Source organism: Myodes glareolus, chromosome 8, assembly GCF_982192425.1.
Source record: "Myodes glareolus chromosome 8, mMyoGla1.1, whole genome shotgun sequence".
Classification (NCBI taxonomy): domain Eukaryota; kingdom Metazoa; phylum Chordata; class Mammalia; order Rodentia; family Cricetidae; genus Myodes; species Myodes glareolus.
This window is the reverse complement of record NC_142033.1, coordinates 3,797,840-3,815,706: the sequence shown is the minus strand read 5'-3', so window position 1 is coordinate 3,815,706 and position 17,867 is coordinate 3,797,840. Positions and strand designations below refer to the sequence as shown.

Sequence of the window (17,867 nt, the reverse complement as noted above, 5' to 3'; positions counted from 1 at the left end):
GACAGTCTTTCCTTGGGGCTTGGGGTTTACTGATTCTGCCAGGCTGGGTGACTTGCGAGTCACAGGTATCTTCCTGCCTAAAACTCTGGGATTACACTCTCACGTCACCATGCCTAGCTTTTTACGTGGGTGCTGAGAATGGAACTCAGTGCTGAGGCTTACTCAGTCCATACCCTACCGACCAAGCTATCTCCGAGGTCTCTGTCTCTCTGTCTCTCTCTCTCTCTCTCTCTCTGTGTGTGTGTGTGTGTGTGTCTGTCTCTCTCTCTGTCTCTCTCTGTCTCTCTCTCTGTCTCTCTCTCTCTGTGTGTTTAAAAAAGATTTTTAAATTTTATTTTAAATGTGTGTTTTGTCTGCATGTATCTTTGTGTGTTATGTTTATGCCTAGTGCCCAAGAAGGCCAGAAGAGGGCATTGGAGACCCTGGAGTTACATATGGGTGAGAGTCATCATATGAGTGCTGGGAATTGAACCTGTGTCCCCGGAGAACATCCTGTACTCTTAACTGCTCAGTCAGCCCTCCAGACCTTCCTTGCCTTTTTCTAGGAGTTATGTTGTTTTTCAGGCGCTGGTGGTGAACTCCTTTAATGCCAGAAGTCAGGAGACCCGGGCAGGCAGATCTGCAAGTTCCTGGCCAGCCTGGTCTACATGATGAGTTTGATGAGTTTCAGGCCAGCTAGGACTATATAGTGAGACCCTGTTCCCCCCCCCCAAAAAAAAGTTTGCTTTTCTTCAGAGATTATCCTTTCGGACTCTTAGCGTTACAGAGAGTAACTGGAGTGAAGACAGGGATAGCACGCTGTTTTAAAGCTGGAATTGCAGCCTTTAAAGCTGTTTCTGCTGATTTTTATTTGTTTCTTTGTTTTTCGAGTCAGGGTTCCTTTGTGTATCCCTGCGTGTCTTGGCACTCACTTTGTAGACCAGGCTGGCCTCGAACTCAGAGAGATCAGCCTGGCTCTGCCTCTGCCTCCTGAGTGCTTGGATTAAAGGTGTGTCTCATGATCCCTGGCTCAAAGCTTGTGATTATTGACTGGTTTTAAACTGTAAGAGATTGTGGGCTAATGCCTTCCTAGAGTTGGGGCCTTGGTGGCAGAGAAGTGCCTGGTAGCCCTTTGGGAAGGAGCATTAAGTTTGTCAAAAGCATTGAAGGGCTGGGGTTTGTCTGGTTCAGCAGAGGGAAGCGAGTGGGTAGAATAGGACCTAAAAGGACTCTTAAACCCCTCAGGAAAGTTTTAGTAATAAGCCCTCAATAGACTACTTGGGAGATAGCATGACTGTCACTGATCCTTGTGGCCCCTCTGGCCGGTCTCTGCCATTTGTGTCCTCTCTAGCTCCCACCTGTGCTGCTGTACTGTGTGAAGGAGAAGGGCGGGGCCGGAGAGATGCAGTTTATGTTGTCAGCAGTTGTCTGCCTTGTCATGATTGCCAGGATTCCTGATCACGTTTAAAGATATGTTTCATTCCTTAGCCGGCGTCAAGAGAGTAATAGCTGCACGCAACCGACAGACGAGAAATAGGTATTCAAGCTGGAGGAAATGCACAGTGGGAAGCGGACATTTTCCTAAAAACCTCAGCCAGGCATTCAGTTCTGCAAGCAACATTTGGCTTCTAAAATTTCCCCATTAGGCAAAAAGGAATTCACGGGACAAATATTTGCTAGTTAGGTTCTGCATTGGACAGACTTTGTACCTTGGCATGTGAGTGGCCATCGGAACCTCTTGAACTTTTGCTACCAAGTAACTATGAGAAGGCTCATAGAGCCAGCACTGATCATGGACGAGCGCACCATGTCCCCTGCTTGAGTCTAGGTACTTGCAAAATCAGGTGGGTGACAAACCCAGCATGCCCCAGAGTGGGAGCCAGTGAATTACAGGCTCATTCCGAGACCAGGGATGGATCCCAGATGGTCTTGGAGCGCTTGGCTTTTCCCCTAGAATGCACTATTGTCTTAGGAATTTAGTGTAGGGGAAATGACCCAGATTTTATACTTAGCAAGAACCTGTATCCAGCTCTTCAGGGGACCACTCTGTTGGGGAGACTTAACTTCTTGTCCCTGTTTCCTCATCTGGGAATATGGGAGCAAGGGTTTCCAGACCTTGTTGGGAAATGCTAAGACCTTAGAGGGGAGTAAGACCCATTGAACACTGAGTAGGACTTCATTTTGTACCAGTTTCTTCCTTCTGTCGGAGTTTAGCTTTTTTACATAGAATAATCAGAGTTCATTGTCTCGGTTCTGTTTTGGGTTCGGAAACAAGACCAATTTATTGAAACCAACAAGCTGATGTCACAACCGATGCCGGTTGCCTGAGAGGTCCCAGGTGCAGGGGCAGGCAGGTTGCAAATTCTGGCCAACCTCTGAAACTGGCGAGCTCTTGACTCTGGTAGATTTTGAGTCACCTGTTTACTTTTTTACAAATTAAAAAAATAACAGTTATTTATTTGTATGCATGTGGATATTTGTGTGCCACTCGTGGAGGTCGGAGGGCAAATTATGGAAATTGGTTCTCTCCTTCCACCTGTAGGCCTTGGGCTTGGTGGCGAGTGTCTTTACTGCCGAGTCACCTCCTCCCGCTGCGTCCCCCTCCGACAACCCCCCCCCCCAACACACATACGCCTTAATTTACTGCTCCGAAATCCCTTTAAGTCAGGGCCAGCCTGTAAAAGAGACTTGTCACCAAGCCTGACCAGACCACCTAAGTTAGAGCCATGTGGTGGAAAGGGTGCACTGACTGAGCTGTGTCCTCTGACCAGCACACGTGCATCGCAGTACGCATGCGCCACCCCCCCCCGCCATAAATGAATTTTAAAAAAAATTAAAAAATAGAAAAGGAAATGAAGTCGGAGTTTGATCAAAATGAACGTGATGTCAGAACTTCAGAACTTTTCTGTGATTCGTAATCACATGGAACAAAAGTTTACGGTTATGTTGGGGGGGGTTGGGGGCGTGTATTTGGTAAATGGACCGACGATCCGTGGTCTCAACAGAGACCCTAGGAGGAACTCACTATATTTGCGGGGTGCCCCGCAACCCCCACCCCGACTCCGTGACAGCTCTACTGCGGCAGCTGTGCGCACGCTTCTCTTTTTGAGTCAGCACCAGACAAGTAATTTCCCATCCTGAAGCTCCCCGCTGCGAGTGCTGGGATGTAGCTGCTAACTTCCCAGATTTGCATACTTGCAGCCTCCTTTCCCCTGGCAAAGCTCGGGTCTTGTCTGTATACCTTCCCGAGGAGTGGATTCTTCTCCTGGGAGGCGGAGGCTGGACCGGGAGGTGAGGCAGGAGGGAAGCGAACACGAGTGCGGGCTGCCCACCCGGAGGGAGCCCGGAGCGTGGTGGAGTCGGAGGCGGGGAGGTGCGCCCTGCAGCTCGGACTGGAGCGCTGGACCGGAGCTGCGGCCGGCAGGGGGAGGCCGGGCCCGGGAAAGCGAGCCGGATGGTGCGGACCCCGGGGCCCGCGGGGCCATCGCTGGCTAGATGGCCGGTTATGCAAGCCGCTGCCCCTTGCTAGCCCACCCGCTTGCTCTCTCGCTCACTGGGCGGCTGCTCCGCGCCCCCCTCGGCCAACACACTCTCTCGCTCTTTTTGAAACAGGAAGTGCACTGCTGACTGTAACGTGCTGCCGGCTCCCAGGATGGAGGAGTGAAGTCTCGCGTCGCAGCGGTTCCAGCCCCCGGAGCCCGCCCGCCAGCAGCCGAGTCCTCGAGAGCACCCTGAGGGAGCAGGGTGGCCACCTGGTCCAGGTGCGCGCTGGGGCGGGAAGGCGAGGGGTCGTCGCTCTCAGGGACTTTCTCTATCGCCTGTCCCTGCCACTATGTCTTCCTTCTTCCAGGAGTCCCTACCACTTTGTCGCCACCGCCCAGGTGTATGGGACAGGGCTGGAAGGGGGACAGCGCGGTTTGGGGACCTCTGGATGCTCCCCTAGATTGGCGCTCTCCAGGCTGGGCTGCCCTGCGACTGTCTGGGCCGCCTCCTGAAGTCCCCAGCTGCCCTTACTACCCTCTCCAGCTGCTGCCCGGAGCAGCTGCTCTTTGTTCCTCTCTCGCTGGCCTGAGGTTGTCTAAATACCGTTCTGGGAAGCTTGGGACTGTTGGGTGTCGCTGAAGTTGGTGTGAGGGAGAAAGTGGAGAAGGAAGGAGGAAGCTGATCGCTCTGGGCGAGGAGGAGTAAGGGAAGCTTGACAGCTAGGCTGGGAACCAACCGAGGAGGTGGGTTGCTTCCAGACACACACGCCAGAAAAGTTGGGACCACAAGTGAGCGACAGCAGTTAGTTCTGAGGTGTTTAGTCTGGTGTCTGGCTCCTTACCTCTGCTGTGGTTTCTCTGTGGAAACATGGAGCTTTATAAATATGAGCCAGACACTCTCTTAATTTATTAGATTCTAGTTGTCGCCAAGCTAAAATAGAGATTGACTTTTCTCAAACTCACGAGGTCGATAGAATTCCCCAGCCATGCCTTGTTTGGTTCCAGATGTTAGCAGAAGGAGAGTAAAATGCGTGGGAACAGGTGGGTTTATACTGTAGACTTCATACCTTCATTTCTGAAGATGCTCTTCCCTCTGCGGACTTAGGTTGGCTTCTCCCTCACTGAAGGAGATGGCCTGGCCTTACTTGATGTGATGGCCTCTATTTCTCCACGGGAAATGGCTGTGTTGAGAAGGGTCACTGGGGAACCACCTTGGCTGAGAAGAGCTGATGGGGTGGTTTATTAGGACAGGTTCAGTGTGTGAGCAGCGGAGAGAAGACAATCTCAGCCTCTTCTTTTGGAGGCTGCAGTTTGAACAGATGACAGGAGGGAAGTGAGACTCAGCCAAAAGGAGGACCTTTTTCTGTGCATACTTCAGCCCTTCATCTTTGGGGGCAAACAGACTTTCTCAAGACGCAAGCTGATTACTGAATTCAGATCCATGCCACTCAGAGCAGAGTCTCACCATGTGGCCTGGAGCCCAGAGATTTCCTGGCCTCTATCCCCCACATGCTGGAATCAAAGACTTGTAACTTTACACACACCCAGTCTAATTATATCATTCTAATCCTGAAGACGTTACATCAATATATATTTTTGCATAATTAATTTTGCTTTAAGAGAAGCTTTCAGATATGCCAATAAGTTTGTGCCCACTTTGTTTTCCATATGAACAGTTTGGAGATAATTTCAATGATAATATCTCCTTATTTCGATGATTCTTCAGATTAAACCTTTTATCCTATTTATTGTGTGTGGCTCACACATGGCCCAGCACACATGTGGAGGTCTGAGGACAAGTGCTAGGAGTCATGTCTCTCCTTCCATGTGGGTCCCCGGGATCAGTTCAGGTCATCAGGTGGCAGGCATCTTTATCTGATGGGCCCCCTGACCAGTCCCTGAACATGAATGTCTTTAAAGATAGGTGTTTTGAGAACCTTAAAAATGTTGGCAATTGGTATAATATAGCAACAGTAGCCAGAATATTTTTTTATGGCCCGAGCAGTTAATTTCCTCCTTGCTGCCTTGACTTGGGTTTGAATTGAATTGTATATTATCTGTATCTATGCCTCCTCTTCTTCCAGATACACTGTAAGAATAAAAGCAAACCATCCAAGCCCTTATCTCTTCACTTTCTCTCCTTTTTTTTTTTTTCTTCTGCTTGCTAAGGATTGAATTCAGGACCTTGTGTGTGCTAAGCAAACAGTCTTCCATTCAGCTATACTTGATTTCACAAAAAATATTTCTGAAGGATCCATATGGCGGTTATTTTTCATATTTTTATTCAAGTATATGCACTGCCCTCAGGTTTATTAATTGTTTGAGTACTTTGCTTGGTATCTATTTGTCACCCTGCTTTAAGATATGGTGAACTAGTTTTTCTGACCCTCTGAATCTGGTCTTGTTATGACAGGGTATATTCCCACCTCAGTGGAGTTGGGGTTTTTTTTGTTTCGTTTTTTAAGATTTATTTTATTTCATGCATATGGTAATTTTGCCTGCATGTGTGTGTGTGTGTGTGTGTGTGTGTGTGTGTGTGTGTGTATCATGTGTGTGCCAGGTGCCTGTGGAGGTCAGAAGAAGGCCTCAGATCCCCTGGAACTGAACTTAGAGACGGTTGTGAGTGACCATGTGGCTGCTGGGAATTGAACCTGTGTCCTCTAGAAGAGCAGCAGTGCTTTTAACTCCTGAGCCGTCTCTCCAGCGCCCCTCAGTAGAGTTTAAACTCAGAAGTAATACAGCCTTTTAGGTGTTCTCGTCTGTTTGCAGGGCTGCTTTCTGTATCTTACCTGTAATCAGTGGGTTCTGGCAGCTACGAGGTGAAACAGTCTGTGATTGGACAGAAAACTAAAGTCTGCAAGAAGTGTGTCTGGGGCTGTGTTAGCCAGCGGAGATGCTGGGTCTTAGAAGGGGTTGTGTTAGCCAATTGAGATGCTGGATCAGACGGGGCCAATGGAGATGCTAGGTCTTAGACAGGGGCCGTGCTAGCCAATGGAGCTGCTGGGTCTTAGATGGAAGCCGTGTTAGCCAACCAAGATGCTGGGTCAGACAGGGCCGGGGCGTGTTAGTCAGCGGGGATGCGGGGCCTTAGGGGCCTTGTTAGGCAATGGAGATGCTGGGTCTTAGACCCTGGTCTTAGATTTGTGGCCCTCTGGTCGTCTGGAAAGCTGCTGCCTCAGGAAGAGAGAGCGGTGCTAAGTTAGGTGGGCCCTTTTCAGTCCACAAAAGGAGCCTGTACCCAGGATCGGATGTCCCCAGTTCTAGTCCTTTTTCTTTCCTGTTTAGACTTGGCGTACAGCTTGAGGCATTGCCTCTTCCTTGTCTACCATTGATCTAGTCGTGCTTACATGAACGTATTTATGTTCTCCAAAATTTATATGGTGTGTCTTAATCTGCAGCGTCTCATCTCAGCCGTCAGTGAGCATGTACCATTTCCGGGAGTTAGACCAGCACTCTGCAAGCTTTCAGAATTAGAAAGAACCCTCTCTGCCTTGTGTCTCCGGAAGTCAGTCAGTTCATACCTGCTGTGTGGTCCTTCTGCCTGTAGCCTTTAGCCATGACACAGTCCCCATCTCTCCTACCTGCTGAGAAGTTCACATTATACTTATCGAAATTAAGACATGAAATATTTTTGTAATAGTCCCTAGATAGTAGCCGGGTATCTAGCTTTGTTGATCAGTGCTTGTATACCATGCAAAATGCCCTGGGTTTGATTCCTTGCTTGATGTAGATTGCATGTGGTGCTGCATACTTAATAATTCCAGCATTGAGGAGGCAGAGACTGCCTAAGCTACCTAGTGAGTTTGAGGCCGACCTGAGATATATGAAAACATTTTTTCAAAAACAAAGGTTCCTATGCGGAAATAATTTTATTTTATTATCTTTACACTACTTAAATTTGAGGCTTTGCTTAACGAGAGTTTTATGTCATATCTAGAAAGATACTAATTGAAATTTGTGGTGCATTTTCTTTGGGAAATGATACAAACACTTGTCTTCTCTTTAGTTATTAACGTCTTTAGTGGTCTAACATCCTGACTGTACTGCTTTGTTAAAACATGAGGGGGAAGATGGGAAAGGGAAATGGAGGAAAAGTGAGGTGTTTGTTTTTGTTTCTTTAAAAATGAATTGATATATCCAGGTTTTCGTAAATGCCAGGCACTGCCATTTCTGTCTGTGCTGAGGACTTGCTTGAGAAGTGGGTTTGTCTCCTCCAGCAGAGAGGCCAAGAGTGAAGGGTAGCTAACTGGCTTTGATGTTAAATGCCAAGGAGAAGTTGGGGATCAAGAGCAAATTTGCAACGGAGATCAACACAAGCTAAGGTTTTTGTTGTTTCAAAACCCTCTTACTTTTCTTCATGTGGATTATAAGGTAAACATCATTGTCTCGGTTGGGAATTGTAGTGGGTTGGCTCTCAGCTCTCCCAGAAATTAGGGTGCCTTAGTTTACTAATGGATCTCAGAGGTCTTGACTTTAGGGTTTTATTTTTGTCATCTCTGGTGAGAAAACTACTTACTATCACTCAACAAGGTATTGAGTAATGACCGTAGAATCTCTGTGTCTAGAAAACAGTAGGTGCTTCTGCATATGAGACAGGGATTCATGGTACAGGATTCCCCCAGGATGTTAAACCAATTCAGGGCCAAAGGAAAACTAGGCTGAAAATGGTGAAGAGGTGGCCAACATCCTTAGTACATTGTCTCTCAAACCATAAGGATTCTTGGATGTGACTTTTCCCTCTTTGCCATACATTAGAATGGTGATCGTGCAAAGTCCTGACTTCAGGTTTAATCTTGTTTCTAGGTTGTTTCTCATGATTATAGACAGAAGTTTCTATCCTTCCTGGTCCTGCAGCCATTCAATCCCCCCAAAACACACAGAAGCTTATATTAATAATAAACTGATTGATCTGTTAGCTCAGGCTTATTATTAACTAGCTCTTACAATTTAAATTAACCCATAATTCTTATCAGTGTTTAACCAGGTAGCTTGGTACCTTTCCTCAGTGAGGCATTCTCGTCCTGCTTCTGGCTGGCGACTGCATCTCTGCCTTTCCTCTTCCTAGAATATGGTTGCCCTACATATACTTCCTGTCTGGCTACTGGTCAATCAGCGTTTTATTAAACCAACACGAGTGATAAATCTTTACAGTGAACAAGAGCATGGTCAATTTTGAAATCTTTATAGTTGATTTCTTCTTACCGTTCCCCACCTCACCCATCCATTCCTTGCTTTTGCCAACATCACTGCTGTGTGCTGTCTTACCTGCAGCTGCCCCATACTAGCCTTGTACTCAGTTCCCACAGCCAAGTGTGTCTCAGCCGTTGTCTCTGCACTGTGTGAAGCCTGTGGAAAGGGTCCTATTATTTATTTGTTGTCTGTCGTGGGGGAAGGTGTAGATATTCATATTGAATCAGTCTCGCTGGCTGTTAGGACAATCCTGCCAGTGTTCTGCTTAACATGGGTTAAGTGGGTCAGTGAAGTTTACCAGGTTTAGTACATAAAGTTCTTTATCTAGTTAATAAAGAAAAAAAAGTCTTAGACCAGGCATGGAGGGCCAGGAGAGTAGGAGTGTGGAGGTAGCCTGAACTACACATGGGGACTTTGTTTTGTGTGTGTGTGCCTATCCCCTATTTATTTACTGTCTCATACACTTTTCCAGATACTTGCGTGGATGATCTATGGGTCTCCTGGTACTATGCATGCTGGATAATGACCCTGTTTATGAAAAGAAACAGAGGCAGGCATAGATTGAGACTTATATAGACAAAGCCTGGCCTATTCCACATCTGTACAGGACCCAATCTTAAACATCCCCCTCCCTGCCTCCTGCACTCTCCCAAAGCAGTACTCATGGTTTGTCTGGTCTGACCTGCCTTTCCAGTGAAGTGTAAGTTCAGACTTCGGTGAGTGTGCAGTTGTTCAGAAGAGAGTTGTGAGGAAGCCAACATTTTTGGAAATAGTTTTGATTTTCATAGATGTGTTTGCCTTTGCTCTAAGGAGTCAGGGTGTGTAGAGTTATTGGCCTCATTTTTTTAAGAGTTATTATTTGTTTTGTGTATGTGTGTGTCTGGGTGAGTATACGTCACTTGTGCATGTGCCCGCGGAGGCCAGTAGAGGGCAGTGGATGCCCTGGAGCTGGAGTGACAGGTGATTGTGAGCCACCCTGTGGGTGCTGCTTGTCAGTGCTTAGCCGTCTGTCCAGCTGGGTGAGTTTTTGATACAGTTATGTGCAAGTGACATTATTGGATTGCAGCACACACTTGTGCAAATATTAAGTTTGGTGTAAATGTCAAGTTTTTATCTCCAACAATGCCCTATAATGACTTTTTGTTGTTGTTTTGGGAAGAACTGGTCTCATTTGCTACATCAGGCTGGCCTTGGACTTGTGGAGATCCATCTGCCTCTGCCTCCTGGGTACTGAGATTAAGGCGTGCACCACCGCACCTGACATTGCATGATGCCCTTAAGCTTCTTTTAAGGTTTCCGTACAAGAATGTCTGCCAAGCATTTTCTCCTCACCACCACCCTCGCTGTTCCTGCCCCTCCCCATTAGCACCATTTGTCCTTCTAGATGGGACCACGTCTTTTTCCGTGTCATAAATATACAAATGATTTCATGTCTCTCTATAAAATCTAAGAACCATACGACTTGTTTTACCAACAGATTTCCTGTGGTTGCTAACTGGCTTTAATTGGGCCTCATAGTTTAGTTTTGCCTTTTAGTGATTGTCGTTGAAGTTGAGATGTCTTCATTAATTAACTGCCCTTTCCCTGAGAATCTTTTCATGTCTTTGGCATCTCTGTTTTGTGTGTGTGTGTGTCTGTGTGAGAGTCTTCCCTTTCCTTGAAAGAATTTTTATACAGTATCTGATATGTTCTATGAATTAATCCTGTGTTGCTCTTTAAAAATATTTTATTGTATTTAATAATTTGTGTTTGTATCTGTCGCTAGGTGTGTGTATATGTCTCATTACTTTTTAGAACTGTATATACTTATGCGTGTATATACTTACACACACACACACACTCACAGAGGCTCATAGCCCTGTGGTAGTGTTGCATGCCTTTAATCCCAACACTTGGGGCAGAGACAGGTGGATCTGAGTTTGAGACCAACCTGGTCTACAGAGTGGGTTCTAGGACAGCCAGGGCTACACAGAGAAACCCTGTCTTAACTCACCTTATGGACCAAGCTGGTCTTAAACTCACAGAGATTTGCCTGTCTCTGACTCCCAAGTATTGAACCCATTTTTATATAAAGGGTCATATTTCAAGTAATTTCCCTCTGTTTTCCTTTATCATCTAATCCACTCTACCCTTCTGATACTGTGACCTTTGTGGACCTCTGTCCACTGGGCCTTCAATACACCGCTTCATTGTTACAGGTGCATTTACATAACTTACTCTCATTAGCATAATTGACATATCAATGTACCTTAAGAAGTTCACACGTGGTTTAAATTTGTTATTTTAGATTTTTGTGATACCGGGGAATGATGTGGGTGTCTTAGATCTCTGGAAGTTGCTTACACTTCCTGTTTACTTAGGTAATATTATATCCTTCTGGGGTCTTTGAAGAGTTAAAGACAGATAGTTATAATTATAGCTTTCCTTAGTTATAATAAAAGATAAATTAGATAAAAAAACTTCAGACTCAAAAAAATATTGTAACTACTTCTTCCTTTATACCTGTTTTGTTTATGTCATTTTATTATGTTAAAACCTTCCTTTTTAATTAGAGAGAAAAGGGCAGATGATGTGGAATGTCCTTTTGTATATGTGTTACTTTTATTGGTTAATGAACAAAGCTGTTTTGGCCTATGTTGTGGCAAAATATAGTCAGGCTGAAAGGAATATAGAGAGAGTAGGCGTAGTCCCAGAGATGCCATGTTGCTGCCAAAGGAGGCAGATGCCATGTAACAGCTCAAAAAGCAAGAGGTAACAAACTGTGAGCCTCATGATAAAATATAAATTAATAAAAATGGGTTAATTTGAAATATAAGTGCTAGTTAAAAATACATCTGAGTTGTTGACCAAACAGTGCTGTAATTCATCTAGTTTCTGTGTGATTATTTGGGTCTGGGCGGCTGGGAAACCAATTGCGGTCTCTGACTACAGGGGAACAAACTGAGGACTCTCCACGTGACCGCAGGCCTCCTACCCCTGAACTACACTCACCCCTCAGACTGTTTTAAAGCAGTCTTCTTGCTTTTGTGTGTCTTTACCCTTTTATTTTACTTTTCTGTTTTGTTTGTGACAGGCTCTACTGTATCCCCAGCTGGCCTCCAGCTTGTAACCAACGATAAATTTGGACTTTCAATTCTCCTGTCCCCACCTTCTGAGTGCTGGAATTGCAGACATGTTCCATGCCTGGCCCATGCTGTTTTGGGATTAAACCCAGGGCTTTGTCCATGCTCGGCAGACACTCTACCAATTAAGCTGTAGCCACGGCTGGCGTCTTCATTCCTTGCAACACACAAATCCGTTCTCTGGATGTATATACTGATACAGAACATTCTGTAGTTTGATGGCAACTCAACTTTCACCATCACCTCTTATGACCTCGCTTGCTTGTTGGCAGCCGTGGCCTTCTTTCACGCCGGTCCCCATTGCCGTTCTGTGTTGTCTCACCCAAGAGGCTCCTCTTTCTTCTCCAGTGCTGTACATGAGCTTGGGTAGCCTGGGTGATTTTGAATGTTTTATGAGATATGGTGTGGTAATCCTTGGGTGCATACCCTTGAAAGCCTGTTAATTATAGATGTCTCTTTATGACTGGGAAAGCAGCGTCAGCTGCAGCTTGGTTTGCTCCACGTTTCCCCTGCTCTAGTGTACTCTCTGTTCATGTCTCCAGTTTACATCACACGGAATACTACATTATTGTTTTTAATAAGTAAACTTTTGCAATCCAGGACAAAGTATAATGTACGTTGCTTGGATATTTAGTATAAATAATTTTGAGATCACTAAATCGATAACTTTGGTCTTGCTGAATATTGCAGGACAGGGTACTATAAGCCAGAGATGGCTATGTCCTTTCCCGTCTGTCCACGGCTTTATGAATTCTATTTTTATTTATTTGTTTGTTTAAGTCTGGGTTTCACTGTGCAGCTCTGGCTGTACTGGAGCTCACTATGTAGACCAGCCTGGCCTTGAACTCACAGAGATCTGCCTCTGTTTCCTGAGTGCTGGGATTAAAGGCATTAGAGGCATGGGCCACCACACTTGGCCTTAGTTATTGTCTTTTGAAACAGGGTCTTCCATAGCCCAGACTGGTTTCAAACTCATGATGTATCTGAAGATGACCTTGAACTTCTGGTCAGTACCTTTCCATTTCTCAAGGGGTGGGACTAAGGTGTGTGCCACCATGCCCAGTTAATGCTAGTAGGGTTTGAACACAGAGTATCAGGGCGTTTACCAGTTGAGCTACACCCCAACCCTGTGTCTCTCGTTCTTAAGGTGATATCAGGAACTTTTAATAAGCGAGAGTTTCAGTTTTTATTTAATTACTGACAGTGACTAAGCTTGTATGAAGTCTGATAAAATTATAAAAGTGGATGTTCTGACTCCAGAACCTGCTTAGATGATGAAACAATCCCCGCGTTGGAACTGTTCTCCATGCTGATGTGTTTAAACAGGATTCATTATTTATCTGATTGAGTGACTACAGTAGCCCTCAGCACTGATGGCGGACTTCATCAACATCATTGTATCCCATGTCATGTTCAGATCCTCTGCGTTCCCCTCCTCAGCCGTAAGACCCTGCTAACCCCCTCTTGTTCATTATCCTAATAGGATCGACATCCAAGTACTTCACCAGTCTGCAGATATTTGCCATGTTCCAACTACTAAATCTCAGTGCCCGCTCTACCATCTTCTTAATTCTTGTGTACCTGACATCGCACTAAGTTTGGAGGAGACAAAAGAGAATTGAAAAGTGCCTGAACTCAGAAGACAGCACAGAAACCTCTGTCTAGAGTTAGGTTCCAAAATAGACACATGCACCACGGACCAGACTTAGAGTTTAACACACACATGACTAGAATATACAGGTGACAGAATAGGACACTGACAGGTGACAGAACAGGACACTGACGGGTGACAGAACAGGACACACTGACAGGCGACAGAACAGGACACCGACCGGTGACAGAACAGGACACACTGACAGGTGACAGAACAGGACACACTGACAGGTGACAGAACAGGACAATGACAGGTGACAGAACAGGACACTGACAGGTGACAGAACAGGATACACTGACAGGTGACAGAACAGGACACTGACAGGTGACAGATCAGGACACTGACAGGTGACAGAACAGGACACACTGACAGGTCACAGAACAGGACACTGACAGGTGACACAACAGGACACACTGACAGGTCACAGAACAGGACACACTGACAGGTCACAGAACAGGACACACTGACAGGTCACGGAATAGGACACACTGACAGGTCACAGAACAGGACACTGATAGGTGACACAACAGGACACACTGACAGGTCACAGAACAGGACACCGACAGGTGACAGAACAGGACACACTGACAGGTGACACAACAGGACACACTGACAGGTGACAGAACAGGACACCATAACAGGTGGCAGAACAGGACACACTGACAGGTGACAGAACAGGACACACTGACAGGTGACAGAACAGGACAATGACAGGTGACAGAACAGGACACTGACAGATGACAGAACAGGACACGACCGGTGACAGAACAGGACACTGACAGGTGACAGAACAGGACACTGACAGGTGACAGAACAGGACACTGACAGGCGACAGAACAGGACACTGACAGGCGACAGAACAGGACACACTGACAGGCAACAGCAGGATGCAAACTGATTTTGTGCTTTCCTATTCGTGAGAAAAGAATCCCTAATGGAGGTGATTCTGGTGTTCAGTATGAACATTAGTCACCAAGCTGAGCAGGACAGAGCTGTCCAGATGGAGCCATGGTTTAGAGATACAGAGCCCAGTGTGACAGTGACACAGAGCAGAGTGGTTGGGATGAGCTGGGATGCAGAGCAGAGGGTGGATGCGTCTTCATTTTTCTTGTTCAGTGCACACCCAGGGTCCTCCATGCCGATCTGGAAGTGTGGGCTTTATCTGAACAGCACTATGGGATGTCAGACCTTAAGTAAAGTCCAGGGTGCTGCTGTAGTGCACGGGACCCAGCAGAGATGGTGCAGTCTTCAGCTGAAGTTATTGGAGGACAGAAAGACTGGAGAAATAGGAGGGAGAAGGGGTTTCTAGTTAGAAAAATGGAAGAGAAGAAAGGAAGGAGGGTGAATAGAGTTTTCTGTTTGGGAACTGTCACGAGCTGTCATTAGTGAGGACGGAAAACCGAAGAACAAGTTTAGAGAGAACAGTGAGCTTATTTAAAAACCTTTTTTTACGCTTGTTTATTGAGTTGGTGGGCGGTAGAGGTCTCATGTTTCACAGCGTATGTGGAGGTCAAGGGACAGCTTGCCAATGTCAGTTCTCTCCCATCTTCTGTGTTCCAGGGGTCCCGAACTCAGGCTATCTGACTTGGCCTTACTCACAGAGCTATCTTCCTGGTCCCATTAGCTTGTTTGAGGTGGAGCTGGGGTGTCTATAGGTCATTGTAGTAAGGAGGCCACTTGTTTGCTTCCCGGCTGCCCAGACTCCCAAAATAACCACACAGAAACTGTAGTAATTAAATCACTGCTTGGCCAATTACTTAAGCGTATTACTAGCTAGCTCTTATATCTAGAATTAACCCATCTCCATTATTTTATATTTTACCACGAGCGTCATGGCCTACCAGCAAGGTTTCAGCATGGCTGCCTCTGGCTGCGGCTCCATGGCTTCTCTTTACTCCGCCTTCCTTCTCCCAGCATTCAGTTTAGTTTTCCCTGCCTCTATTCTTTTACCCTATCACAGACCAAGACAGTTTCTTTATTAACCAATGGTATTCACAACATACTGAGGGAAATCCCACATCAGGTCATTGAGAGGTGTGGGCCCCAGGAGGAATGTGGAGACAGAACCAGGTACACATGGCTGGAAGGATTAGCATAGCTACCAATGTAATTGACATCCTCCAGGCATGGCAGAAGGATCAAAGACTGAGTGAGCCAGCACTTAGTCATATAATCCTCACAATAGCCTCCGTGGAAGAATTACTTATCGTCCTGTTCAAACATGGTGTCTGAAGCCCTGTAAGCAGCCAGGTCACCCAGGTTGTGAACGGGGAGCAGCTGCCGGGTCGTCAGGGGACAGAGGTGGCCAGACTTGGTCAGGTTTTAGTTGGTAGTTAGAAGAGTGACATGTGGTGTTAGCTCAGGTGAGGACACTTGGAGGTGAGGAGCAGGGCCAGGAGAGCGGACCTTGATTGTGTGTGTGTGCAGATGTTGATTGTGTGTGCACGCACGTCCTTGTTTGTGGAGCCCGTGATGATGGCTGACACTTTTTTGAGGCAGGAGAGCTCACTATGTAGTGTAGCACAACTAATAAAAACCCAGAGACAGATATTGGGGTTCAGGCTGAAGATCAGAGACGCAAAGCAGCCAGCCACTGGAGAGCTCTGACCTCTGTGAAAGTCTTGAGACTGAAAGAGAATGAGTTCCTGTCTCATCCCGCCTTATATTCCTCCCTAGTGCTGGGATTAAAGGCGTGCCCCACCACCACCACCACCACCCGGCCTCTGTGGCTAACTATTATGGGGGCTGGGTTTAAAGGTGTGTACCAGTGCTGCCTGGTCTGTATGGCTGAGTAGTATGGCTGCTTTCCTCTGACCTCCAGGCAAGCTTTATTTATTAAAACACAAATAATATACCACTATCATGTAGACTAGGCTGAGCCTCACTCACTGAGATGCACTTGCCTCTGCTTCCTGAGGGCTGGGATTAAAGGCGTGGGTGGTTAACATTTTTGGTTGATTGGTTGATTGAGCAATGTGATTAAGGGTAGGAGAGGGAGTTGTTTACAGAAAACGGGGTACATTCAGTGGCATGCACATGTATGAGGGAGGGGGTTGTCCTAGAAGGAAGTCTGGATAGCCATGCTCTTGAGGCAAGACAAGGGCTCCATGTGAATGTAGGTGGATATGCAGTTGGGTGGGGAAGGAAGCTGGGAAATCTTCCCTGGCTGGGAAATTAGCAAGGGATTAGATGAAGTCTGCCTGGGGCCTTGAGACAGACATTCTGGAGTTGTCTGGGGAGAAGGAATCCCTGGGTCAGGGAGGACCAAGAGGTGACCATTTGTTTATTATATGTGTGTGGTGGTGCATCTGCGGAGGTCAGGGAGCAGCTGGAGGGAGCCAGTTCTCCCATCCTCCGCGTGTGTCTCCAGTTGAGGTCTTCAGGCTTGGTGGTCATTGCTTCTACTCACTGAGCCACCTTGCCCACCCAAGTTGTACATTCCTTAGGGTCCCGTCAGCTCTGTCATTAGACGTGGACTGTCATGTTTGTTTTCCTGGATCGTGTGGTGCTGGGACTTCCCGACAGAGCACTGTGGCTTTGCCTGAGGGTTGGGTTTAGTGATTGGAGGAAGCTTATGAGTGTGGAGGAAAGGAGGAAGAAGGTGAGGAGCCTAAGATGACTGTTGAGGAGTTTGAGTGCTGGTTGTGGGGAAATTGCTCCCCTCCTGAGGCTCCAGCGTTCCTGTCTGCAGTGGGGGAAGTTAAATCTTTGTCTTGTCCTCTGCTGGAGCTCTCAGGACTCCGGGGAGCTTTGTGCACCACACCATTAGGAAACAGCTAATGGATCAGAGCGAGACCAGCCGCTGCTCATAGTAGCTCTTAGGCCTGAGTCTTTAGGGGCTGGGAACTTAAGATCAGATTGGCTATGGGATACTTCGTTTCTTGGGGAGAGGTCACGGCCAGGAAAGTAGACAGACGGGAGGGTGAGGTTGTGAATGTTGTGTGTTCTTCTTGTGTGATGTGGTACACTCTGCAGCCACCCTTTAAGAATGGTGTTAACCCCCTAGACGCCCCAGAGGTGCGGCTGGCATTACAGGGTGAATCCAGGTCTGGTAAGTGGCTGTGGAGATTATTGTAATAACTTAACAAGCTATGGAGGAGATAGGACTCTTTTTCCAATTAAGCCTCTAATCTGTAGGCTCTTAGAGATCCCAGAAACCTGGGCGCTTCCTTCCCCCGCATGAAGCTGCCGTTTGGAAACTTCTTCACAGGAAGACATGGGGTGCAGCAACGGAGGGAAGCTTTTACAGAATTCATTCTCCTAAGGCTGAGAATACTGTTCTGTCTCTACTCCGGTTACCTAGTTTCTGAAGCTCTTATTTCTCCCCCATGTCCCCCCATATTGAAGAATATTAGATATTCTTCAAAGCAAGGCATACTTTGAAAAACGAAACTATTCTTCTTGAGCTTAAACCGTCCTATAACCGTGCGCTCCCGTTTC

General features: G+C 46.7%; 1 protein-coding gene across 3 annotated transcripts in view; it reads left to right on the top strand.

The window, feature by feature from the left end:
* Nucleotides 1-17,867, top strand: part of Lrrc8d (leucine rich repeat containing 8 VRAC subunit D) — a 106,130-nt gene that overhangs the window by 20,810 nt on the left and 67,453 nt on the right. For 2 of the 3 annotated variants that reach the window (XM_087908766.1, XM_087908765.1), the window contains exon 2: nucleotides 3,592-3,740. The gene's annotated coding sequence lies outside the window, so the exon portion shown is untranslated. Of the gene's footprint in view, nucleotides 1-3,143; nucleotides 3,271-3,591; nucleotides 3,741-17,867 lie in introns of those variants that run through there. The other variant, XM_087908767.1, reaches the window with a different exon arrangement.